Consider the following 27393-nt stretch of genomic DNA (forward strand, 5'->3'; position numbering starts at 1 on the left):
CACATAATGTTGGAAATCGTTGGAAGCTGGGATTCTAAATGAACATAAAATTTGATTAATCACCCAGAGCTTGCAACGGCTTACAACTCAAGATCAAAATCATTCTGGGTACACAAACACCAACAGAGGCACACAAACTCCTGGAGCCATAATACGAGGTGTTATAATTCACACCTTATCATATTATGATACTGTGGACTACAGTTATCTGTAGCTACTGCAGAATAAGAGGCCAAGCTTGGCGGTCCCTTATCAGCTGTTTACAATGCCAGTGAATATGGGCTGCTGATTTCCACCTTGACAACCATCACCACCATCTGCATTAAAATCAAAAGCTGTACCTATCAGTGAGAGAGTGCCAAACATGAATCTACGAGCTGAGGTGAGTGACAGAACAGCGCCCACTGCAGCTGGCTGAATGCACTGTCTTGTTCACTGTTTTACCTTGAAGCGCTCTTCCCTTCGGCCTTAAACTGCCCTTTAAGGTTGTTTGATTAAGTGTTCGCTACATGACCCTCGGTGAGTTGTCACACTGAGGTGCTCACCTGTCTCCTTTCCTTCTGAGGGACAATGATTCTGTGTGAACAGAAAGGGGCATCTGATGGTGGCTGGGGAGTCATTTTTCACTTTCACACTGGAATGTCAAATCCATCTGTCTTTCTATCTCTGTAGCCTGTGCATGACCCAAATAAAAGATTTAACTGAAAGGGATAGTTTGATTTTTCAAGTGGGGTTGTATAAGTTCTCCTCAATAGTGTACATATGATGGTAGAATGCAGGCAGCACATTCCCTGCTTGTAGAAGCCAGTCTGCAACAAAACATGTATAAGTCCCCTAAAAAGGCAAAAATAAAAACAGCTGGTATGATTCACTGTGCTACATAAGTAGCAATGGGGAAGTTTTGCTGTAAAAAAAAAAAAAAAGGGGCCAAAGGAAAGGGCTGTTTGACAGCAAGGTGATACACTGAAAATATAGCATACATTAACACGGATAATATTTTTGAATGGTCCAACTGAGGTGGCTTAAAACCCACAAACCCATTCAAAATTATATTCAATTCAATTAAAAACCATCCATTTAAGGACCTCTGCTGAGTGCAAATGTCATGGTGTGATTCAAAGCAATAGAGCTTTTTGAATGATAACGAAAACAAGTTAGCAGGGGGGAAAGACAAAGAATAATAAGTTATAGAAGAAATCAAGAAAAAAGAAAGCAAATGACAGGAATGTAAAAAAAAAATGTTCAATTTCAGTTACAGACTTTTATACCTGGGGAACTTGAATTCTTCTTATCTTTAAAACTAGAAACATAAACCAGGACACAGGGGGAAATAAAAAAACAGATTGTGAAACAGACAAAGAGACAGAGGGAAAGACAGACTGGGGGTTGATGTTTGTGAAAGGGAACATGTAGTGGCAGTCTGAGTATTCAGTGTCAGGGTTGGACTGGGTTTCTAGCTTCAGCGTTGTCAACACTTTCACTCCTTTCGCCTGGCTTTGCATCGCGCTGCAGCCCACCATGCATTAGGCAGGATGGGGTTCACCCTCAGAACAGGAGCTGGCGCGGGCCTTCGTGCCAAAACCACTCTGACTTTACAACACATGGAACCTGCGAACACGACACCGGCGCTGGATGGAAAACAGCATGCAGGAACAATTCTGTCACGGCCTGGGCCATCTGAAATGAATGTTCTCGCCCCACATCGCTTGATCTTGCTGATCCATCCCCTTACTCCTGCCAGGTTTGTATTCCCCCCATTCACAAACACATTTGGTCACACATGAACCCGCTGGATCAAAGCCAAATAAATCTACAATGCCTCTCTTTTGACTCTGTGTTTACCTTATGCAGACCTTCTGCCATGTGTGCATTTGGGAGATATCCGCTAGAGAGACAGCACAAGAAGTAAACGAATCAAAAGATCAAAGATGCCGGGTGTGTACAGAATAAAAGAAAGAGCTGGGTGGGAAGATATGAAGAAAAAATGTCTGAGGGTAAAACCAAAGGAGTGAGAACATGTGTGCGTGTTTAATGTTGGTGTGGGAAGCTGATAGGAGTGTAGTAACAGGGTGAGAGGGAACAGGGTCTGTGGCTGCTAGTGTTTAGGTTTAGCTGCATCTGGTGACAGCTAGCTGTACTTGAATGTGGCTATGAGCTGCCCTCACTGCTGCTACAGCCTAAATGACAATGACTCAGGAATGCATAGGTAGCAGTATGACTGACAACTGGATGTGTGGTCGGATGGATAAATTGATCCAAAACCATATCTGAATATAAAACAAAGAAATGTCAGTTCTAAGTCAAATCACATGGGCCAAATGCCATATGCCAAATGTGGTACCTAGGTACTTTAATTAACAGTCAGATAAACAGTGACATGTACATGAAAAATGATGTGAAAATATGCATTTGTGAAATAAAAATAAATAAATAAATTTTAAAAAGTGCATTGCACCCTTTGGAGGGCTCAAGTTCAGCATTTCGGGGTTGCCATTGCGATGTTTTGGAACCAGAAGTGACTATTGATGGACTTTCCGTTTCTTTTTTGGTGGTTTCAAACATTTTTTATTTATTTATTTTGGCAAATTTTCTTTAGAAACTAAGAAAAAAAAATGCTAACCCTCCATACTTTAAGAGATATTATTCAGCTTTTAGACATAGCCTTGGTAGATTAGCATAAACTTTTAGGCAAGAAGCATACACATTGCATAGTTAGTAGAATAGTTAAATTAATTTTTGATTACATTAAAATACTTGACATACTTTTGTTAATGTATGAGATTTAGAGATACATAAAAGCCAGGCCTATTGTTTCCAGTCCTAATGCAAAGGTAGTTTTCTAGCTCTAGCATACCATTCAGATATTAGAGCAGTGTGGACTTGGCAAGAAGGCAAAAACATGTTTTTCTCAAAATGTAAAGCACCATACTAAAAACCCTTAACCGAATATAGACCCCTGCTTGCAGTGTTTTTCTTATAAAGAGCCTGTATGAAGTGAAACACTTAAGCTTTCAATACTTGATGCCTTTTTTATTCAGCCTGGTTATTTTATGGTCGAGAGGTATTGAGTTATATTGGCTAAATGCAGTTTGTTTTTTTAGGACCCGTGCTGCTACCCGATTAGAGTAGTCGTTCTGGTCTACACCTCATTCTGCAGCCAATAAAGAGCAAAACCTCAGAAAACGATCATGTGTAAGCTCTGAGTGGAATAACAATGACACAAGAAAAGTTGCGGTAGCCTATGGAAAGAAAACTGATTAAACACAAGAATACAAACAGCCACGAGGGAAATTTTAGATACTTTTGATTATTACAAGAGAGTAGAAAGTCAGCACACTCAATGTCCGTTAACGTCATTTAATCTGGGTAGAGCCACGGACCAGCAACAGATGCTAGAGCTCTACCCAGATTTTTAAAAGTGCGGTTGTGCACCTTAAGAGTTTTGATTGTTTGAGTTTGCTCATTTTTCTACTGTTAGTGCTTTGAATATTTCCACAGTTGGATACTTAGCAAACAGAACTTATTTCTGTTTCTAACTTTCTAACATGAACACACATCCATTAATACCTACATAAACACACACATGTTGCCAATCATGCCGACCACTCAATCGCTGTCTTGTAAAGGAAGGAGACTTGACCCACCCGGTAAAAGTTCCCAATCTCATTTGTTAGTTTGTTAATTCTTGCTGAGACTGTTACATCATCTGGCGGGAATGACGGGAAGATCTGGATATCTGAGAGTGGATTATTGCACCAAGTGAGGTGGTATACAGTATATGGAGAAGAGAAGGGGAACGAGCACTGACCCTTGAGGCACCCCTGTAGATTGTGCTCTTCAGGCACCTCTCCCTTCCAAGGTACTTTAAAAGATCTCCCTTTGAGAGGTTGCACATGAACCAGCAGAGGGCAGATTATAAAATGTCAAGTTTGTGGACAGGAGTATTTGGTGGTTAACTGTCTCAAAGCCGACAGGTCTAGCAGCAATAGAACGGACGACTGACCTGAGCCACGGAGGTGTTACGAGCGGGTTTGGACACCAGAGGGCAGAGTTTTAATGTCGTCAACCATCGTCTTGTTTTTAGATTTTTTGTTTTTCTTGACTCAGGCACCAATCAGCCACCGGTATCGGAAAAAAAAAAGACAATACTCAACCCTAATGATATGCAAATGAGGAGTAGTTGCTTAATGGGAAGAGCTTATTGAATTTCCATGTTTTGGAAATAAGGTTACCTAATTCCACCTTCACATCTAAATAGCGCCAAGAGCTGCGACTACACCTGGAGGAACTTTAAATATGATCATTTTATCTACACTGTCTACAAGCTGTTAGTCCACAGAATTAAATGATGATACATTTCTCCTTTTCCTTTTCACTAGGACTTAAAAACAGTCCATAACAATTCACAGGAGCAGCCTGCATTAAAAGCAGGTCAAATGTGACATTATTTGTAGCTTGGAAAATAATTTTTCACTGCAAATGAAATGATGCTTGTGTTTGTTCATGCAGTGGTGTGTTTTTACACATGCCACTTTTAGCATAACTGTTGTCTAGATGTGCACATACAGTGTTTTTGTATATCCCCTTTACTGTGAAAGTATGTGTTTATGTGGGGGCAGCTCCCACTGCAGCACTCTTTATAAACACATCAGTTGGGCTGACAGTGCACAGCGGGAGAGAGAGGGAGCCTTAAGACAGCCTGGGACAGAGGCCTCATAAAAAATCACTTCTAATTTATTTCCCCCTAAATTGGAAAGTGCACGCTCACACCTGACTAAATCATCATGCGTCAACTGGAGACGACCCCCCACTGCACACTGGTGAAACCTGATCCTAGTTTTGCTGCACAGGCCCAAGCCAGTCCTGGCAGAAAAAAACACAGTGTCACGCTGCATACATCATTCATACACAGTCGATAATGTTTTTTGCAGATGTGCTGCTCCTGATAGCCTCGAAAGTCACCTCCCCCTTCTGTCCACTGTGTTGTGGTTTGCATGGACTCTACATGCCCTTTTGCTCTTTCCTACCAACTTCTCTCTTTTCAGTAATTCCCACACACAGACTATATGGATGGGCCGCGCAAGTAAATTTGCCAACAATTTTGGTATTTTTTCTTCCTTTTAACCTGTTATAAAATCCCCATCTAAGATCAATAAACTAAAAAAAACATCCCCTTACTCCATACTCCTTGCAAAATTGTTGCAATAAGCATCTGTGTGCTCTCCAGTGATCAGAGAGATAGAGTGGTTCCGCTGTTCTGTCTCTCCTTAAATGTGAGCGCTCTTATGCTCTTTTTTTAAACCTTTTTGTGCAGCTGGTTAAGCTATTTTATCCTGTATCTCTTAGTTTTGATACATTACTGCTGTGCTGAATGAACTTTATAAAATGTATAGCCAATAAAGATTTTCAAAGGCAGAATGAAACGGAGCAAGGTGCTGATGTCAGTAAGGTTCTGTCCTCGGCTTGTTTGTTTTCTTTTTTAAGGGTGTCTTTCTAATCAGGATAGAGTCATTTATTACCGTGCATGCTGCTTTAAGTGATTTAGTCAGCAGCTCTCTCATTCAGTGCACACGCAGGTGCAAGTGCGTTTCTATGGTTACTGCTATGTGTAAAATTTGTTCAGACCCCTCTTAATAAAAATCAAGATTCTAATTAAACTAAAACAGGGCACTTCTTCACTGCATGACCTTATGTCACTGAAATAAACCACATTCTGGTGTATGTTGAATTCTGTACAGAATGATCCCCAGCTGATTTTGTAAGTTTGACCTGTTACAAAGAAGCGAGTGGTCTATAATTTTTATGGTACTTTTGTTTAAACAAATAGATAGAATATTTTTAAAAAGACCAGAAAAAAAACATTACATAAAGTTATAAATTATGGTAATACGCATTTGATCAAAGGAAATAAGTATTTGATCCCCAAGCAAAACATGACTTAGTACTTGATGAAGTGACCCTTGTTGGCAAGCACAGAAGTCAGACGATTGTTGTAGTTGGTCACCAGGTTTGCAGACATCTCAGGAGGGATTTTGGTCCACTCCTCTTAACAGATCCTCTCCAAATCCTGAAGGTTTTCGAGGCTGACGCTTTGCAACTCAAACTTTCAGCTCCCTCCACACATTTTCTAAAATCAAACTAAAGTAAAACCAATACAAAACTACATATGGACTTTACATACTAGCAGACTTCATTATAACAATAATCGACATCTGTACATAAAATTCATCAAAATGCAGGTAAAGTAATGTTTGGTACTAAAAATCCCCCAGACACCCCCTTACCCGATCGTGCCAATGGTCCCATTTGCCACAGACCCACCACCACAAGTTTCATCATTCTGTGGGAAATACTTCTACTATTTCCAACCCTTTTCTCTTCTTTCGTTGCCATTCTGCCGTTTAATTCAAACCTACATCACTTCTCTCTCTCATTCTGTTGATTTATCATATCCCCTACTTCTCCTCATTTCTCCAGAGTGAAGTCAAATGTACTAACAGGCTATGGAATTACACAACATTACTAATGGCATTCATAAACTTGACAAATGCCAAACAACTGGGGTGGACAGTTCTACTGGAAAAGGCCAAAAAAAAGGCATGCGTTTGTGGAATCTATTTTTTTTTGTATGATGAGTGTTCTACTGATAGCACTAAAACAACAATGAAACAAGGAGGTGGGGGTCTTCAGATTAAAATATATGTACTTGGGCTGCATTCTTCTTTTAATATAATGGCGGGTTACAACCACAGACTAAAGAGATGCATACCGCCACCTACTGTATCGGAGTATTTAGCTTGAGCTATGTGACGCTACTTTACATTACATGTAAATAAATGAAAATAACAAAATAAAAATAAAACTATTAAATCTAAAACATATATCTAAATCCTATTATATAACCTTACATCTTTCAAATATGTTATAACAGCTTTCTTTGTTTTCTTTAGTCCCTCAACTAGTTGTTCCCAGTAAACCCTAAATGTTCCATTTCCTCCTTGCCTCACTTATCTTTTGATTTAGCCTTATCCTCTCTTCCCCGTATTTTTTACAATGTAACATTATGTTTTCAACATTTACGTTCCATACATTCATCTGTTTCTTTTTTACTTAACAAAAACAATGATTTATTTAACCCTGTAGGCCTATGGTCGAACCTCAGTCTAGTTAAAACTCTAGTCTCAGTCTAGTCTCCTCCCTTCTATTTTTTTCTATTTACACATGCGCATTTATAGATTTCTATATACTGTAGTATTTCCTTCCACTATTATCCCTGTCCCATCTGTCGGATGCACACCCTCCGGTCCCCCTTTTTGAAAATGGGAACCACCACACCGGTCTGCCGTCCCAGATTTCCACGCGACATTGAAAAGGTGTGTCAGCCAAGACAGCCCAACAATGTCCAGAGCCTTTAGCATCTCAGGGCGAAGCCACCCAATACCTGTCAGATGCTTCCAGAGACCCCTGTGCTAACCAAACAAGAAAGGCCTCCTTCTTCAGCCTGACGGCTTCCTTCACCACTGGTGTCCACCAGCGGGTTCTAAGGTTGCCGCCACGACAGGCACCGGCGGTCTTCTGGCCGCAACTCCTAGCCGCAGCTTCTACAATGGAGGCTTTGAACATGGACCACTCGGACTCCATGTCCCCAACCTCCCCCGGGATGAGGTAGAAGTTCTTCCGGAGGTGGGAGTTGAAGATCCCATGGACAGGGGCCTACACGTTTGGGTTTGCCAGGTCTGTCTTCCCCACCATCTGATCCAACTCACCACCAGGTGGTGATCAGTTGACAGCTCTGCTCCTCTCTTTACCCGAGTGTCCAGAACATACGGCCACAGACAAAACAACTACAAAGTCGATCATCGATCTTTGGTCTAGGGTGTTCTGGTACCAGGTACACTTATGAACATCCCTATGCTTGAATATGGTGTTTGTTATGGCCAATCCAGAGGTCCAACAACAAAACACCACTCGGGTTCAGATCGGGCAGGCCGTTCCTCCCAATCACTCCCCTCCAGGTGTCCCCGTTGTCGCCCACGTGAGCATTGAAGTCCCCCAGTAGAACTACAGGTGGAACCCCTTCCAGGACCCCACCCAGAGACTCCAAGAAGGCCGTGTACTCTGAGCTGCTGTTGGGTGCATATTCACATTCAACAGTCAGAGCCTTCCTCTCTGCAACCTGAAGTCGCAGTTGCCCCCGACAACACAGCTCCCGGGTTCACCGGGACACGCAAACTCCTCCACCACGTTAAGGTGGCGATTCTTGGAGGAGTACATTCACTGTTGGTATACATATTCCATACATATCTTCTTCATCTTCTTCAGGATCCATCTGCATACATATTGAGTGATCTTTTGTCTGCCCCCCACTCTCCTCCAACTATTGCTCTCATTAAATTTATAATTTTCTCACATTTTGATTCTACTTTTTGAATATGTATTTTCCATGTACCCTTTTGATCTAACCAAATACCCAGATATTTGAAATGATCTACTTCCATATTCTGGCCATATAACCTAGAATCAAGTTTGTCTATCCTTTCTTTCTGGTAAATAACACATAACAGGATATACTTGGAGAAAGCTTAAAGCCCCAATTATATGACCATTGTTCGACTTTTCTTATTGCTTCCTTGTTTTTGTTTTTTGTTTTCAGATTTTATTTTTGGGCTTTTTGTGCCTTCAATTGAGAGACAGGACACTGGATAGATCCAGAAACCAGGGAGAGAGAGTAGGGAACAACAAGCAGGACACATTCCGGACCTGAACCCAGGCCGCCCGCCTCCACATGCGCACCAACCACTTCCTTGTTTTTCCTATCACGCTTGGATCTAGTCCTCTAGCCCAGCATTACAAGTTTGACTTCTGTTGATTGTTTTCATCTTGAAATGGACAAGGTCTAATTTGAAGGAGTGGGGGACGACAACAGACAGTATCTGTCATACAGTAAGTGCTGCCGACAATTTTGGAGCCCTGTCACCCCCAGTCTATATGATAACCTTTGGAGACTGGAAAGTCCCAAAAAAGTAGAAAAAAATATATAGCCTATATATATACATATATATATAAATATATATATCTTGTGCGCAGAAGATATTAACTTCTGCAATATTTTGTAGTTTTGGGGGCTCTTTAGTAGGCTAGGCTTACCCCCAATCAGTAGGTCTGTTCCAAAGGTGTGCAGGGGCATTCAAGACATTTTGCCACATATTTTTCAATACTATAGTTTACATCTCATAATTTAACTTTTTCTTGGTCAAAGTAATTTTTAAGATGTATTTTTGGGCTTTTTGCACCTTTAGTGGAGAGATAGGACAGTGGATAGGGTTGGATATCAGGAAGAGAGAGTAGGGAATGACATGCAGGAAAGACGCCACAGGCTGGATTTGAACCTGGGCCGCCCAATTGGAGGACTACAGCCTCCATACATGGGGTGCGCGTACTAACCACTGTGCCACCAGCGCCCCCTGTCAAAGTCATTTTTATCAACAAAAAATAAATTATCCTCATAATAACTTACCATGACCTACAAAAGAATACAAGATTGTCAGATGTGTCATTTTTAGTGTCTTTCACTGCTTTTATGGCTGTCAGGCAAGGCAATTAACAGCCCAATCACCATGAGTGTCTTTGTTTACAATTACCTCAGCAAAGAGTCATGATGAAGGGCTGGGGCTCGAAACATCACATATAATGATATACTTCATTAAATGTGATTTGGAGCAACTTCTGGTGTGCACACTCAGTTTTCCTTTTGTAAAGAGTCATGGTGACTCGTAAATTTAACTGCTCAAGGTGTGATGAGATTTTTCTGCACAGAAAACAACTTAGCCATGTATAGGACAAGATCAGCAAGAGATCAACACAAACTCAAAGTTTGTCATTTAAGATGAAACACATGATTAACCTATTGGCCTATACAAAACAATGTCACTGTACTTCAGTCTGCACTACAATTGCAAAGGAAAGTAGAAAAAAGGAAAGAAAAAACCTTGTGACTGATAGATAGTTTGCTTCTCTCGAAAACAACAAAGTTCTTTTTGCTGACTCATCAGAGTTTATAAAGCTCAACACGGTTGAGTGACCAGTCATGCATGTGTTTTCTAAACACTGTGGCGACCTCCACCTTTCCATGACAAATTATTTTCCCCTTCATCGTCTAATCGAGACTGTGGCAGATGAGTTACACACCAAACACAACAATCCCAACATGCTGTGTGAAAACAAAACATTGCTCAAGAGACTCAAAGAAAGAGACAGAAAAAAATGAACTGTGTCACTGTGTCGTGAGCACTCCCACAAAAATTAGAAAGTAAATAAGAGGGTTATAAATGGGTGGACCAATACATAGTTTGCACATAACATGAATTCAGTTATAAAATTTGAAGTGCAAACATAGGCCTACACATTAACAGCATTATAACATTCTTGTGCTTTGGATAGAGTGCCTTTCTCTTCATTCAGGCTGATCATGTGAGGCCTGCTGGTTGGCTCTATGACTGACTTGCTTTCTTACTGCCTCTTTTTTATTGCAGTTAGTGAACAGGCTGGTCATATGTTGAGGTCACTAAGAAGCAGTTTACACACTCACCCCGAGGCCTTAAGGTTAAAAGCAGAGGGCAGCTAGTTACTGGGAGGAAGAATAGAGACACACGATGTTTTCACAATGTTGGTTTTCTGTCCATTTGGTGTTTGTTTGTTTTTCTTTTTCCCAACCTCTAAATTTGTCTTTCCCTTTCTTTTTGGGTATGTATCCTTTTCTGGCAAACATTTTAGGATAAGATTTTTAATTGAAACCAATAGGACACTTCACTATATTGCAATAAAAACACAATTATTTAATGTGTTTCTGTTGACTATGTATTTGATACATTTTTTGGTCAACTTTTGGCCATGTCAGGTTTTCAGCCAAAGCCAAGATTTGTTTAAGCTGAACAAATCCTGAGCATACAAATTGCTCCCCTTAAAGTAACTGAATATTTTTTCGGGACTTCAGGGGCTCTGTAACAACCCCCGAAGGTCTGTTTCAAAAGTGAGCTGGGGCTTTCAAGACATTTGGCCACATATTTTTTCCACGTTACCAGCCTAGGATTACTAGTTGTGCAGACATTTGTCATAATTGTCATATTGCCGGTATTAGCCCGTTCTTTAACGGCAATGAATCAATCCAGATTTAATTAAAACTACAATACCTAATAGTTTACATCTCAGCATCAACATTGTTCTTGTTCAAAGTAATTTGTATTACTTCAAAACTAGATTAACATTATAACTTACCCCAAACATATTTTTAATATTCTAGTTTGCCTAATAATCTTAAAATTAGGCCTATTGCAAAACTCACATCAACACCAGATAGGTGAAAAAGTTAACTTTTTACAACTTAGTTCAGTATTTGGTTGTGGTTATGTGTTGTGTATTTATTGGTTTAATTTGATTAAATCAAATGCTTTAGTTTTGTATTTCATCTTTCCAAGCCCTTGTTTTCTTATAGCTTTTAAGTTCTCTCTGAAGATAACTTCCTGGTTTAGGACAGTGCTCCTAAGAACAAGTGTACTTGAATGCATCATGGTCTTCCAAGATTTTGCAATCTAGACTATACCAAATTGGACTTTTTAATGGGGTAGGTCCAATGTTTTCTCTTTTTTCATTTTGTTTCAAACCAGCCATGAAAAACCCAACATTAGCTTGATGAATTGTTATACAGCACTTAATTTAAATCCCTGAATTGAAAGATTGATGTTTCAATTATTTTTGATTGCAGCAATAATCTTTTTAATTTTACCCGTGCAAGTCGCAATATGGCTTAACCAGGAAGTATTTAGAGATCGTTTGTGGTACATGGTATCTTTGTTTGTCAGCTGACACCCCCCTTTCAGTGAGTTTTACTTAGTATTATAATGATGCCATTTTTGATGTATGTTAATGCTAAGACATGGTAAAACAAAAGGACTTTGAATTAAGTTTCTTCAAGAAACTTTCTTGACTGTTGTGATTACTTTGGTTCTCCAAATCTCTAAGAAATGTGGGTCGAATACATCTTGATAAACAGGATTTTGAATATATTCTGTAACAGCCTATCAAATTGCAAGACTGTAGTCTCGAATTGTTAAAATAATTCACAAATAAAAATTGTTCTGGAAGTTCTCAATTAATTTCCAGAGGGAAGTTATTAAGAGGTACTGATTATGAAGCAAGTTGAGATATGGCTTTTGGTTCAAAGAATTGTGGGACTTTAGGCCTGACATAAGACAGTCATTAGTCAACACTTAGCATGTGTATTATTTGTAAGATGAACGTTGTCCAATGTTGTTAATACTGAGGCGTAGCCACTTTCCTAACATCAACGGCAGCCATCGTGGTTCATTACAAAAATGCCTCAACTGCAAAACCTGAATTTGCTAATTAAACTTGTGTACAACATTTATTTTGTATATTGTGGGGGTGATGAAAATGTAAAGTCTAATGCACACCTAAGCTAAACTTACTTCAATAGATCCTTTAGCCTCAGCAGCAGACAGAACCTTATGATTTCCTCTTTCTGATCAACTATCACCTGTTAGTTTGGATTCTGTTTTTTAAAGGAAAATCACGTATTGCTCTTTGGCTTGCAAACTGTACAAATGTTGACTAACTGATTTACAATGCAAGCAGCCCTATAGGGCTCAGACTATATAACATCCTTATAAATATATAAATATGTAAGTAATTCAAGGGTAAAATGTTTTCTAATTTCTGTCTTATTTTCTGTCTTTCTATTGCTGTAAGGGATGACAAACTTTATGTCTTCTGTTCCTGACGAGATGTTCTCCTTTGGGTTACCTGGATGAACCCTCCATCAATCATGTCCTGAGTCACTCATCGGCTCACTCTTTATTGACACTGTCACATCTTCACCATCACACAGGTAAAGTCCATTAAATCAAACTGGTACTAAATAAAGCTCCAAAGAGAACTTTTATCTTATTATATTATCAAATGCAGGATTTTCAGATTATGTTAAATATCACATTATATAGCCACATAAATATCAGGGTTGTCAACAAGACACATGTCATTAGGAAGTGATTACATTCCTTTAAAGGTTTAATATGCCATTTTTCACACTTAAATGTAACAGAAATCAAGTATATCCTCTGAAAATAACTGTGAGTCATGACTGTCTACAATGGCTGTAACACCCGAGTCCCACTGTCTGTGATGTTTTCTGAGCTTTCCTAGCCGTAGCTTCAGTTTGTTTACATCGCCGGGACAGCCGGCTGACTCCTCCCCTCGTGTATAAAAGTTGTTTAATTGAGGGACTAGAGAAAAGAAGAACAACATACTGTACTCACTGCTTAACTGTGTTTCTAGATCACGGTCATTTTGGGTAAATTTACATGCAGTGTGAAGATACGAGCATAGTAAATGATTTCATCCCTAATGATTTATCGCTAACATTAGCATGCTAACACAACAATGCAGCGTGAGTTGTTTTGGTTTCATGCTGGTGCTCAAGGGCGACCTCTGCTGGATCAAAAAATCGCATATAAAGCCTTTAATATCCACAGGTGCTGTTTTTGCATGCATGTTTTTTGGGTTGGAATTTTAAATTTAATCTTGTAAGCCTCTGGGAGCCAGTGCAGAGATTTTAGCATGGGAGTGATGTGAGTCTTGGAGCCGGGAAAACCCAAAGGCCTTGCTAGGTTCAAATGTAAATGTAGTTGTAAATATATCATCTGCATATCGAAGATGTGCAGTATTAAAACTTTTTATAATCTTTGCTAGGGGAAGCAGATAGAGGGAGACTAGCAAAGGTCCCAGGACCAAGCTGCTGAGAAACACCACAAGATAATGGAGAAGGGTCGGACATAAACTCACCAGACAGTGAAGCTCCTGTTAGTGAGATATGAAGAAAACCACTCCAATGCTTTATCTGATATTTCCACCCAGTCCGTAGTAGCATTGTGTTCTTAAAGTCAAAGGTGGAACTGAGATCAAGGAGTACTAAACAGTCACCTTCATCAGCAGACATTAAAATATCATAAGAGTCCCTCAATAGAGCTATTTCAGGGGAACACCTTTTCCAGAGCCTTATCTGAAATGTATCATAAATGTTGTTACTCTACAACACAGCAGACAGTTGGTTGCCCATGACTTTATCTTAAACTTTGGAAATAATGGCAGTTTTTATATTGGCCTTTAATTCAAAGGCAGTGCTGGATCTATAGATTAGATTTCTTTAAAATGGCCTGCATCATTGCATGTTTGAAGTAGGTGGGGACATAGGTGGTTAAACATCCAAGGGGCAATGAGACACCTTTGTTTTCCTGTTAAGGCAATCAGATCCTCCAAGCTCATAAGGTGAAAGCAGTCCAAGACAGTAGGGGAAGCAGAGAAGCTTGCAATAGGGAGGTTAGAATTTTGCTGCATGTTGGACCTAATAAGCATTACCTTGTCAACAAAGAAGGAGAGGAAGTCATTGCAGTCATCAGTTGTAAAGCATGGTAAGGTGGATGGTGGTGAACCAATATCGTTAATAGTGTCAAATAAAACCTTTGGATTTCTTCTTGAGAAGGACATTAAACTGGCAAAGTAAGCAGTTCTGGGTTCCTGTACCGTTTCATTAAAGAATGCAGCAGATCTTTGAGATAAAGGCGATGCACCTCTATTTCAGTGGATTTCTAAAGCCGTTCAGACCTGCGATGTGCGCACAGTATCGGGTCCCAATAACTGCGCAGTCCTTGGGGCCCATATCCGATATTCCTTTGTCATGTCTCAGTTAAGAATAGGAAAGACAAATTCTCCCTTGAAAATAAGTCATTTAAAGTTTGAGCCTTATTTGCTACAGAGCAGACATTAATCAAACCCATTTTGATAGAAGTCTGTGTTAACAGCACTGGCGCGTGCAATTTATACAGATCACTTGCCCACGATGGTGAAATTGACAGTCCTCCCCTTCATTCATGCTTCTTGTCCTCCAGGATATACGTAGTTAAAGAAACATCAATCTCATTTTTTCTGAACATCAAATAAAAATGTTTTTTTTTTTTCACGCTGTACATGTGGAGCCCTTCCTCACCCCCATAGTATTGAAGTAGATCCCCAGAGTGATGACCCAGCAACCTACAGACCAATTCCCCGACCCCTCATATCCTGCTGCATGCACAAAGGCCACTGGCCCGGCCAGGGGCAGGTGAAGCCCTCCATTACATAATGACAGAGGAAGTCATCCGTCAGTGTAGTGGAGTGGGATGGCACTCAACTATGTCCCTCTTTTTTCCTTGATTTGAGCTGTTGCTTGCAGCGTGTTTGACAGGGCAGTGAAACTAAAGTGTTTGTTTAGGCCTAAATCAGTTCTAGAGGGCAGGAAACAATCATGGAGGACTCAAATGTGTATGTGTGTCCATCCCTAATGATTTATTGTCACAAATGATCAGCCATAAATAAACAACAAGCAAGCCGCCAGTCTGTCCACACAAACAAACAAACAAACAAAAGGACACAGACACACATGCCATTAGTTAGAGTGACAGTAGGGTTTAGGATGATCAATCACAGTTACTCAGAGATCAGTGCACGCTTGTTTGGACTGCATTTGTTTGTCATATTAGTGCTTTGCGTGCATGTCTGCACGTCTGCTTGTGTTGATGTGTGTGAGCATGTGTTTTCGGTCTTTTTTATGTACGTGTTTGGTTGTTGCCAGTCTGCCTGCCTGTCATATGTGTGTGTTTCTGAGGGAGAAAGTGTGTGTGTGTGTGTGGGATGTAACCCAAGCCGGAGCGGCACAACACAGCAGCCTGTTCAAAGGGCCGTTTGTATTATTACAGCTTGTCCAGCTGCTCAGGACAGACAAACAAGACTTAGAGCTCTGTGCTGCAAAACACAGACCTCCCACCCCCATCACAGAAACCCCTGCGGCCCGGCCCGGCCCAGAATTGTGGCTCAAAAAAATGGACAAACAAACGCCTACAAACAGACAAACTGCAAGGCATAAAGGGGAGTTTTGTGCAGGAGAAATGCAGGATGCATTCCAATTCCAGTCATCAAAAAGGAGTGTTTTCTTATTTTATTGTATTTCTGCTGTACTAAAAGAACAAGACTGAATGTCTTCCAAATTGTATTCCCAAATAGAATGATGCAAATATTATGTTCATTATTTAAAATAGATATGGTATTCTTGTGATACTTGTGTTAACATTTGTACAGTGGGCAGCAGAAGTCCCTCCTCATCCGCAGAATTTAAAGTGTGCATACATTTCCACACCACACTGTAATGAGTAATGTTACCTCCTGTAAAAATATTGAGTCTCCATCCAGTCTCCATTTGCTTTTCCAAATCTCACACACTACATTGAGCAATGATCCTAAAAACAAAATATTGCTTCATACACACAGTGATCTCCTTAGAAGGCTGATGAAAATTAATGCCTGTATTTCTAGTGGTGACTATATTTCTTGTACTCAGTTTGCACTTTGAACATTTCTCTCTCTATCTGGATATCTCCACCAAACGTATCGAAATGATTGTGATTAAGATCAGAGTAAGCTAACACTCCTGCTGCCTGACACCTCTCCCTCTATCTTTTTCACTTCAACTTGTAACATTCTTCCTCCCCTTCAACCTTGTCTCTTGTCTCTTGTCTCTTGTCTCTTGTCCTCCATCCTCCTCTCCTCTCCTCTCCTCTCCTCTCCTCTCCTCTCCTGCTCTCTCTCCTTCTCAGACTCAGGGTTCCTGTGTGCCTGTATGTAACATCAGTAAAGCTGTCAAGCAACCAGGCCAAGGTAAACAGCCCAGCACCGGGTTCAGGGGTGACGGGGGCCGAGATGTTTTTCCTCAGGAACCCAGGGACCCCCGGAGGCTTCTGGCTGGGGCCAGGGAGGGGCCGAGGGGGGGAAGATGATCCCCTCAGTTGCCCCCCACATGAACACACAACAACGGGTCTCTCTCATTTCTCTCTTTTACAGAATCTCATTGACAAATGTACGATAAATCATCAGCACTCACATACTCCCCTTACTCACATTTTGCTGCTTATATCATCCATGTGTTGACATAGAAATATACACATGTATGCGTTAAAATATGTCCAAAAGATACAGTATGCAGAATGTCAGAGTTCCCAAATCAAAAATGTAATTAGATTTTGTTCCAACTCTCTGCTGCTCGTGGTTTTATGAGATACTTTAGGTGAACTTCTAATAGGATCTTGGCTTCTTGTTATTCTTGGGGGAATGTGGCAATCATTTATTTCACTTGAATAGGAAAAACTAGGAGGAACAAGAGGAGAAGGAGGAGTAGGGCTGTCCAAAAAGGAGAACATGGAAGAGAAAGAAATATAGCAAAGGGAGAGGGAGTTAAACGGTGAATATGGATGGATTGATAGAAGGATATTGGGGAGAAATGATATCTTTAACCCAGGCGTGACCCCTCTCAGCCCTAGCAAGCTGCTCCCTAAGAGGGAGGCAGACAGCCCGGAGAGGGAGAGCAAAGATAGGGTCCATCCAGAGGTTGCAAATCAGAGGCAGCACTAAAAACACAGCAAACTGGGAACATGAGAGACAGAAAAAAAAGGCAGTGAGCACTGGGAGTTGAAGAAGAGACTAAAAAAGAAAATAAAAAAAAAAGTGGAGAAGGATTTAATGGAGAAAGGAACAAGGTCAGGGGAGAAAAAGAAAGAAGGGAGGCAGAGGGCAAAATTGTTGAAAGAAAACTTGAGCCAGTCAAGCCAAGAAAAGCATGTAGAATTGAATTAGGGGAGGGGAGAGCCACTGAGCAAACCAACAGGAGAGGAAAGTAGGGGTGCAAGGAGGAAGAGGAGGACCATTACCCTTTGTACATCAGCCGTTACATCCCCTGGCGGCTGCCGTTGAGTGTGTGTATGTGTGTGTGTAAGGAGTGGGGGGATTCAAGATCATTTGGGAGGGGTAAAACGAAGAACAGATTAAGCAGGAAGATAGGTTAAGACCAGACTTTATTCCAGTCTACAGGCATGCATTTATAAGAATTTACTATCCGTAATGTCATCATTTACTTCCAATGAACTTCACAAAACCTTTAATCTCCTCTTGCCCTTAAAAGCCTACCTGCGACTGGAGTCCTCTTCCTGTTCCTGTTTCCCAGCAGCCCTTAGTCATCCTGTTGCTGCAGCCTGTACCTCATCAATTTAGCACTACCACAATGGTCTGTGACAGGCCTGCCACACGGACAGCCTGTCCCTGCCAACCAGCCCACAATACATGAGAAGACAAACAGACACGAACAACTCACTTCCCTCCTCCCAAAACTGTGTTGGCGCCTGACTGTGTGGCCCTACCCTCTCTCGCTGAAATCACTCTTCCTCTGTTAAAAAAAGAAAAACTACTCAGCTGCCATTACTGTAAAATGCTAGGGTAACACTTTGGACCTAAATTCCAGCTCTAGATATTTGAGCAAGTTTTGTTTCACTTTCATTTTCTCTTGAGGAGGAAACTTACTGACTTCAGAAACTCCCACACTTTTCCAAGCACCACAATGAGGATAACATTCATATAACACATGAATAAAAAAATAAAACAACTACAGTCTGAATTTGCAAGAAGTGTGGTAGTGACATTTATGCTGACAAATTGTTTTCATTTTGGTCCTGGCCCATCTTTAGGTCAAACATTTAAATGTCTTATTTTCTAGAATGACATTCCCATCATCCATAGCTGACCTTTTTTGTTTATTGGTAAATAGCAAATAATAAAATGCCAACATGCAAAATGCCACAACACTTCCTAAACGTCCAAATGTTCAGCTTCTTTTGGTTATGATAGCATTCGGATATTATTTAGCTCAAGTTATTTCTTTGCCTTAGTGGCTTAGGATTTTGGGTGTAGTTTTTGTGTCGTTTTATTTAGTTGTCCCGTGAAATTGCAGGTTTCTCCAGGTTTTCATGTGGATTTTACCATTGATTACCTTTGCAATAAGCCATTTTTGCCTGAATATCTGTTAGTGTTGTGTCTATTTATCTTTCTACTGTTGGTTATCCTTTAAGCACTTTAACCTTTAATCTGACTTTATGGTTCCTACTTTAGTTAACTTTTAGCCGTAGAAAACAATACACTAGCGTTGCAATAGTATTATCGTAAAAAACAATCGGAGAAACAGTATCCCTGTACTTTGTGTCTACTTCAACAATCAATGTTAGGCCATAACAAAGGTGAAACGAGTTGTATGGACTGAGTTGGCAGGTAAATCTTAATTTATTGAAAATATACAGATCATGATCAAACATGATCAGGAAGGCATATAATGATAAAAGCTGATTTCTCTTTCATTTTGTTTAAAGGGATCTTCATCAAACCATTATTGCTTCTACATTGATTGGAGAGAGCATTTTTAAATGTTGGAGCTGGATATGACCAATGAAAAGTTTACACATGGCTACCAAGCATTATCCACATACTCCACTTGCACTCACTGGAAGAACGCCATTAAAGAGAAGAATCCAAATTGAATGTTGATTATGTTGCTTTAAAAGGTTAGAAGTCCGTCACCAAATCAACAATGTCTTGGTGGTATTCTCTGAAATAAGGCATGTCGGAAGAACCGCTTTTCTTCCCTTCCTGTCTCTCCAACACACACATACACACACTTCTGCTCTCAATCTGCTTAGATCTGCAACATCTAACTGCCACTTAACCTCACTTTCTCTACTTACCCATCTGCTCGCTCCTTCAGCTTCCAATCCATCATGCAGCCGCGCCTCTAGCTCTTTGAAATGACTGTACTAGTCATGAACAACATTAACCCCCCATCATAACACACACACACACACGTATGTGATAGATGCCCCTTTACCTCTACTCAGGGTGCAATCTCAGCCTACTTCACCCCTGCATCAGCCTCTCAGTGTGCAGGCTGTTGTTTCTCTATTCTACTTTCCTTCCTTTATATGTGACATCGCTCCTCCATAAGAAGCCTCAGAGTGGTCCCATCATCTTTGGCCTTTTTATTTAATTCCCCTTTGAACCTTGTTGTTCTGTAGACTTTCTTGCACATACAGAAACACAGAGGTAAAATCCCAACCCAAGAATATATAACAATAAAACACAATTATGCACCCTTCTTTATTGTCTGTATGAGTAGACCGGGATTAAAGGATAAACAGGGAAAATAAACAAAACCACATTCTATGCATGTTTTTGTTCTTTCCGAGCCCATGTTGATATCAGTATTTATTTGAGTCTAGGTCTTCATGTGTGTGCCGTTTGAGGAGAAGGTCTTTCTTGGGCAAAAATGCACCAGCTGCTATTCATGAGACTTTTTATGATGTTTTGTCTACCTGCAAATGTACTGTAACTCTTAACCACATAAAGCTGAGCAGGATCATCATGTACTGATGTGAAGAGAACTTTTAAAGCCTCCTGATATACTAACTTTAATATTTGTGTCATTTATAGAGGAGATAAGAGGTTAATTTTGCAGCTTTACACATGCATAATCAGACAAACTGCACAGGACTTTCCTGCATGTGGGGCTCACATGGAAACTACTACAGCTATAATAACACTATTGAAAAGAATATACTGTGAAAATAACAAAGGTTGTGTTACCTGTAGCCCTCCCTCTTGGTTTTTTTCCTCCCTCTGACTCTTCCTGTACAATGTGCCTCTCCAGTGAAGTGGCTGCTCGTAGACTGTGATGCTGCTGACTCCATAACTGCTGTTGTGACTCCTCAGGGCTCTTATGTGCTGGAGAATCATATGGGGCTATATTGTGTGCAATTGTACAAGCACTTTTGGTCTATAACTCACAAGAAAAAGGCCTCAATCTTAGGAGACTCAAGGTTTTCATGCTCCAGAGCTAACCATGTTTGAGAGCATGTTTTTTTATATCAATCAAATAATTGTTATTTTTCCTGAAATAGCACCTGTATTTTTTTTTTTTTCCACTGGAAATGTAGAAAATACCAGTGACTCAACTCATGAGCTATTGTTTGTTATCTTTAAAAGGAGGTCATTTTTAAGCATAGCAAACTGAATTAGGACCACACAAATGATATTGTAACCGTGAACACATTTTTAATGAAATCTTTTTGGGTATTAACTCATGCATTATCTCATTCAGATTTTTTACAGGTAACAAAATTATACTAATCCTGTCTAATCCCTCAAAAAATGACCATGAAGAAGTTTCACAGTGTGATTACCCCGCTGTCACTTGACAGAAGGTCCTGGGCCTCACTGCTCTCCTGTGTGTACACATGTGCTTTCCTCTGGGTAAACTGTGTGCTCAGTGCGCATGCTCGTGCTCTGCAGCGCTGCCTGTGTTGCACTCTCGTGTCCAGTCTGTTGTCAGATCGACGTTGGTGGCGGGGCGCGAGCTACCCAGAGGAGGAGAAAGTGAGGTGTTGGAGGGGTGATGTGTGTGTGTGTGTGTGTGTGTGTGGGGGGGGGGGGGGGGGGGGGGGGGGGGGGGATGAGGGGCGGTTACAGAGGAAAGATGGTAAAGATAGAAATGGACGGCGCGGACACAGTGTCTAATGGCAGATCCAGCTGAGAAAACAAAAATACCCGAGGAACACTAAAACCTGAGGGGTGAAAAATATGCGGCTCTGGCGGGAGGTCAGATTCCCCACCGTATCTAATTCAATTTTACAAACTGTAAGAAAACACGCTGCTGCTCTGTGAGCACTGCAAATATGTACGTTTTACACCTCAATGAAACTTTTTATTTTGGGGAAAGTTGGATAAGGAATATTTTGAACAGGATACTATGTCAATATTGCAAAAGTGAGATAAGAGTATAGCATTGTAAAATCGCATTTTTTTTTAAAGCAATACATAACAGCATAGTAGGCCTATCTCAAAATGTTTTGGGTTTTTTTCGTAAAAAATGGCCTACTTGCCTTTACAATTATCCTACGTTTTTTTTTTTTAGATAACATTGAGATTACATATTAAAGAGAAACTAGCCTACACGTATTTATAAAATAGCCTAACTAGAACGTCATCTGGCTGCAGTTGTCAAACTATAGGATAATAATGCAGGTATATGCCTACCTTTTCTCTATCTTTTTAGTGAGTTTGTGTAAGCTTAAAATCTTTATTGGATAGCCTTTTTTTCCCCCTGTATCTAGCAGTGGATGTATCCCTGCTATAAGGCAGCATGCAGAGACGTGATAGTAGGTTAATCGTGCTGGTGGTCTGCTCCGGCCTGCTAAAGACATTAGTGCTGCATTCTGGGAGAACGGGGAGTCCCATAGACAGCGCTCACTTCTCTAAATAAACATTAGTCTTAAAAAGTTTGGCCCCACGACCTCGGCGTGATCGCATTTCACTCTGGATAGTAAACTTCAATTTTATCGCGAGGTTTCTCCTACTTTTGAAAAACACACTTTCACGCTGAAAAAGATTAGATCAACAAGGTTTCATTTCCAACCTTTTTCTGAGGGGAACAGGAGGCTGCAGTGTCCCTGGCGTGTCTTATAACACACCCAAGAAGGACTAAGGTAAACTTCAATCATTTTTTGGCCTAACCATTAGGCTACATTTCTACCATTGATTGTTATATTGTATTGCTTATCAGGAAAGCGGACAAATAACAATACTTGCATTTTCTCCCATTGATTGCACTGTGACACATGTTTTTTGTAATAAAAAAAAATCTACTATTTGATTTAAATGTATCTATTTTGTATATATGCAGTGGGTCTAAGAAAGAGAAAAACACATGCATATCCAAAAATTTATTTTCACGTTTTTCGCACAGAGCCTGAGTTTAATCCACGCTGGCATGTTTTTTTTTGTTTTGTTTTTTTGCACTTTTTTCTTGCACTCTTTTTTTCAGCCGCAAAATGCCTCGCACTGGTTCAAATGATTTCACTGAATCCTGGCTGTGAATCTGACGCGCGTGCAACAGAGGTCAAATAGAAGAAGCCATGCAGTGATCGCCCGCACCTTACTGAGCGTGTGAGAGAGACCAAACAGCAGCTGCGCCTCTCTACAACACACAAAAGTGCTGCACACTTGCCTTGCGTCCTAACAAAGCCAAGGCTATATGAGAGGAGCTGAGAAGACTCATGTTGCCTAACATGAGGTCCGTTGACTCTCAGGGGGACGTTGAAAGGCACCCATTAGGTCCCCATTTATAAATATATAGAAAGTAGGCTAAATGAATGCATGGTTTCTGCATTTAATGGTTTCAATGATCCGCGATGCTTTTACCCTGTAACATGTGTTGGAATTAAGGGGGGGGGGGGCTATACGGAAGATATCAGTTAACCTGAGACCACCTGAGCTCCAATGAATACAAGAAGATCAAAAGTCTTCCGAAGTTGTTGATCCAGCAGCTGATAGGAGATGGGAATCAAATACAAAGACAATCCAAAAATATGCCTACATAAAAAACGCAACATTAAAAACTACATTTGCTTTTGATTTGGAGGTTTTAATTGTATATCTGCTTTTTATGAGTTAATGTGACATGGTTCAGTTCTGAATACGCGCAAGCAGCTGTCCAAGCATTTAAGGCTATATAATCTCTTTTAAAGGACATGCCTATGTAATTTAAGGCTATGTGTTTTTACACAGTGGGGTAGGCTATGTCAAATACATGGCTGATCTAATTTATCCCAATCAGCTCAAAAGACTTGTGGACGAACGAGCACGTGAATGTTTTCATGGTCTTGTAAAACAGGTGAAGAAACTACAGATCATACATCTAGTGGCAGTGAGTGTCTGATAGAAAAACAGGCAGAGGGTTTGATCTCATATCAGTTTGGTAAAGTGTACCGATTTCCTCATCTGCAGATCTCAGCCGCCTCTACAATACACAATTTAATCTGAAAAGTGTCCCAACTATTATACATTTAATAATTGTTATTTAAATTTTTAGGGGGACAATCTGATCAAAACTTTCAAAGAAATCCTTCATTCTTGTCCGGACCTGTTTTTTTTTTCTTTTCTTTTTTTTTTAACCTAGCAGACTTTACAGCAAACATAGTCTCTCTAAAACAGGCCTGACTGACAGGTATCACCTGCTATCATATTCTGGTGATCTGTGCAGGCTAATATCTGCCGTCATTAATACCCCTGCACCTACTCCAGAATGCGTGTACGTGGTTGTGTGTGTAGTCTTATGTGTGTGTGCCGCCACTGCAGCAGGTGTTCGTTTAGTGTGTCAGAGTCGGCGGGGCGAAGAGCTTCCAAAGTTAATATTGTGTTTCCAGAGATGATGGGGAGTTCACTGTCCTCGCTTTATTTACACATTCTAAATTAATTAAGCGCAGGATTCCTCTTTCTGTTGCAAAAACACAGAGGCTACAGGGAGACCGGCAGCAGCGCTGGGGAGGCTGTGATTTATAGCGGCTGTGCTGCTGCGGAGCCGCGGCTCCACGCTCCTCCAGGCCGGGCGGGGAGCCGCGGACCGGGCCAACATTCCTCTGCGGGGGCGATGAGGCTCATCTGACTTACCACACACATACATACAGGGAGGAGGGGGAGGAGGTGGGGGGGGGGGTAAGATGAAGGACAATTTGTTTTAATATGAAGAAAAAAATGTGAATTAGTTGCAGCGAAAAGTTGGGGGGAAAATAACAACAATGTTTGTTACAGCTACAGGTGATACATCACTAGAAAATCCAACCAAAGGATAAGCTTTAGCCTATATTTTTTGGGAGACATTATGAAACAAAGTTTAGGAGATTCTTCTACAATTTAGATAAAATATAACATATAAGTTACATTTTCAAATATTGGAAAAACAAACAAAAATAACTGCCCTTGGACTTGTTATCCAACAGGAGCTTATTTTGTACGATATAAAGAGTGTTAATGTCATGGTGAATGAAACACCCAAAGATCATCAATATGTCTTAATCACTCCCTCTCTTCCTCACCCAAGCTGCACTAATATCAACCTTTGCGAATTTAAATTCTGGTGGGACAATTTGGATTTTTGGTAAGGGTTAACGTGTAGCTTCATAATTGCATGGCTTTAATTACATTATATCATATGATATGATATGATATGATATGATATTATATGATATGATATTATATTATATTATATTATATTATATTATATTATATTATATTATATTCATTTAATAGTTTGATGACGAGAGTCACCTTATAGCCTATGGGTTTCTCATGGTGTCAGCACGGCCTCTGTCCTCGTGTCCTTTAAGACGCAGCCCTTTAAGAGTCTTCGATCCCGGAACGTAACGTTATTGGCAGATGAGGTAAAAGATTTGACTAAACGATTTGATTTAATCTCCTGCTGTCATGCGCTGTTTAAGATAGATTCCTAACAAAAAATCTCACATTTAAAGCTAATGTCTATTATGGATTTAAGTAGCCTAATATGTTCATCTGTTGTTTATCATGTCATGTAATTTCTTAAACTCCCATTGCAAATCCTAAAAATAGAAAGGAAAAAATATAACCCTCGTGTCTCGTGCTTATGCCAAAAAGAGCATATGGGAGCGCTTAGAAATGGATGGGAATAGCCTTGTAATGTATGAATGTGTATTTGGGACCGTTGAGTCATATGGCTGTCACTCCACATATCACTCACTTTGTATGTCATTTAAGAAAACGTCCAAAAAAAATGACTCATATCGTCACAGGGCCTGAATTAAGACACTTTCTCTGGTGCTGAGGACGTGGGTGGTCTAAAGTGACAACCCGCCCGGAAACGGAGATTTTAGTGGACAATTAACGTGTCAAAAATACCAGCGATGATGATATCCCATAGGCAGTGACATGAAAAATTAAAGGGCGTTTAAAAGATTCGCTGTGGATGTCATGATCAGTGTTTATTGTGGTTTGAGGAAGAAGTTGCAGGTCTATTTTGGTCACGAGCCTGTAATGTATAGGCTACAGCAGAGATGAAGAGTGTTGGGACGCATTTGAGCTGAAAAACAATAAGAATGGGATCAGTTTCATATCGTCCTCCCCAGATCCATATGTGTGTGTGTGTGTGTGCCTTATGCATTGTATCCTCTGATTGCTATTGGTTTACTCCTGGTTCCTGCCGTTATTTCAATGGTTTCTTTAACCACTTCTGCAAACGCCTCATGTGGATTTTAATGGACTGATGCGGTGCGTAATGACTCCCTTTCAGGGGCAGTGCGCGCAGAAAAGTTTCAGAGTCTGCTAATGTTTTTCCATCTCATTTACTCTGGAAATTACATAAGCAGGTTATCAATTAACATCAGGGATACAGCGGGAGAAGCTTTAATCAGCATCATTTCCCGAATCACTATTTATCAAATGTCCTATTTGCGCTCACAGTGACAAGAACGAAAAGAACGAAAGAAAGAAAGAACGAAAGAAAGAGGCTGTGTTTAAATAAAGAGAGTAGTCATGTGTTGGTTTTCGTTTCAAAGACTTCCAGTGAGCTGTTCTGAGGGAAACAGAGGAGTCAGCCCTCCCACCCTTCATCCTTAATAATCATCTGTCAAAACAGCCACAAACTAATTGAACCGTTTGCACACAGATCTGGTAAATAAAGGAGGCTACACACCCCTTCTGTCTGGAAACATGTGCTCCAACAACTCTGAAAAAAGACCAATGGGCCTGTTTTCTGTAGCCGGACGAGTCCCACTGCTTCTTTTTATAAGTTATCCCGAGACAACACAGACGACATGAAAGCGGAGCAAAGCGAGGGCCTTTAGAGAAGATTGCTTTTCAGGCTCGAAATGTGTGTGGCGGGTCTCACAGGGGACCGCTCGCTGCGAGCACATTCACTCCCCTGGGCCGGGGGTCCACACTGACAACATCAACAAACGGCCAGAAAGCCGCATTATGGTGGATTAGGATCCTGATGAAAAATGCTGCTACAAATTAGCAACGAAAACCCCAAAAGAGCGTGGGTATATCCCCGTTCATTTTCAATTACAGAGCCCGGAGGCCTGCTCACGTCCCCATTCATCTGGGGCCTTTAGAAACTGGTCCTTTACAAGCCACACAAGAGGAATACTTGCGCACTGTGGCGTGATATTCATGACTGTTATATACCTCAAGTCGTGTTTAAAATATTTAAACAGAATTTGTGCGTTCACACACACCTAAAAAGAGCCTAAATGCTTTACTGAGGGACTATTTTCTGGTAATCTTGTTTTGATTGCGAAGTAGATTATTTATAGTTACAAACTACATGATTGCAAAAGAAATGTGCTTTTTTTTCTTTCATGAGCAAATACAAGCAAAGAAATCATTTTATCAAAGGGATTTTTTAAAAATAGAATGCTTAAAAATAACTGAAATGTAACATTCATTATAAGGAGATGAGCCCTGTCAAAATAATATACACGTTCACAAAACTTCGTCAATGTTGTCTGATTAGATTAAATCAAATTTAACATAATGTGATGCTGTTCAGCCTTCTTTTGTGAAGCAAAAAACAACTTTTCCATTCCACAAAATTAATAACGCTAAAGA

General features: G+C 40.4%; 1 long non-coding RNA gene across 1 annotated transcript; it reads left to right on the plus strand.

The window, feature by feature from the left end:
• The first annotated feature begins 11823 nt into the window (after positions 1-11823).
• On the plus strand, positions 11824-20139 carry LOC109994330 (uncharacterized). The gene is made up of 3 exons (XR_002278408.3): positions 11824-11875; positions 12766-12904; positions 16701-20139. It is a non-coding gene; the product is annotated as an uncharacterized lncRNA (long non-coding RNA).
• The last annotated feature ends 7254 nt before the right edge of the window (positions 20140-27393 follow it).

Source organism: Labrus bergylta, chromosome 6 (assembly GCF_963930695.1).
Source record: "Labrus bergylta chromosome 6, fLabBer1.1, whole genome shotgun sequence".
NCBI lineage: Eukaryota > Metazoa > Chordata > Actinopteri > Labriformes > Labridae > Labrus > Labrus bergylta.